The 948-nt window shown below is 46.9% G+C and overlaps 1 pseudogene; it reads left to right on the plus strand.

Annotated features, from left to right (window-relative positions):
- The first annotated feature begins 523 nt into the window (after positions 1–523).
- Positions 524–941, plus strand: LOC101566351 (annotated as a pseudogene).
- Positions 942–948: the final 7 nt, after the last annotated feature.

The raw sequence follows: 948 nt of genomic DNA on the forward strand, positions 1-948 counted from the left end.
CACCAGAGTCTGTCCAGAGGACTCAAGCTCCAGCAGTAGCTACAACAGAAAGGGTTTTTACGCAAAAATAAAATGAATTAAGTCTGAAAAAAAAAAAAAGAAGAAAAGATAAATGAAGACACAGCAGATGATACTGCCATGCTTTCAAGTTACAGCCCTAAAGAAAACTAAATTAACAAGGAAAATAGAGCCCCAGTGGACCGTGGGGCAGTGTTCAGAAATCTAACTTATATACAATAGGAGTCTCAGTAGAGGGCAAAGCGGTGCAGAGGTGCCGGGAGTCTCGTGGGCGCGGTGCCATTACTCACAGTCAGGTGGCGGCACGGGCGGCGCGGGCGGCACAGTACTGAGCGCACACGGCGCCTTAGCAGCAGCTGAAGCCGAGGCACCCCCGCCGTCACAGCCCTTGCGCTGGTGCATCCACCCTCGCGGCTCGCTCTGCTCTTCCTCCCTTCGCTCGCACCACGGCTGATCAGCTGACTGAAGAGCAGATTGCTGAATTCAAGGAAGCTTTCTCCCTGTCATGAGGTCACTGGGTCAAAACCCACCAGAAGCTGAGCTGCAGGATGTGATCAACGAAGTGGATGCCGATGGTCATGGCACCATTGACTTTCCAGAATTTTTAACTATGATGGCTAGAAAAATGAAAGATACAGATAGCGAGAAGAAGTCTGTGAGGCATCCCGAGTCTTTGACAAGGATGGAAATGGGTACATCAGTGCAGCGGAGCTACGTCATGTCATGACAAACTTAGGAGAAAAGCTAACAGATGAAGAAGTAGACGAAATGATCCGAGAAGCAGATATTGATGGAGACGGACAAGTCAACTATGAAGAATTCGTACAGATAATGACTGCAAAATGAAGACCTACTTTCAACTACTTTTCCCCCCTCTAGAAAAATCAAATTGAATCTTTTACTTACCTCTTGCAAAAAAAAAAAAAAAAA

This window comes from Octodon degus, unplaced genomic scaffold, assembly GCF_000260255.1.
Source record: "Octodon degus isolate 3935 unplaced genomic scaffold, OctDeg1.0 scaffold00130, whole genome shotgun sequence".
Taxonomy (NCBI): Eukaryota; Metazoa; Chordata; class Mammalia; order Rodentia; family Octodontidae; genus Octodon; species Octodon degus.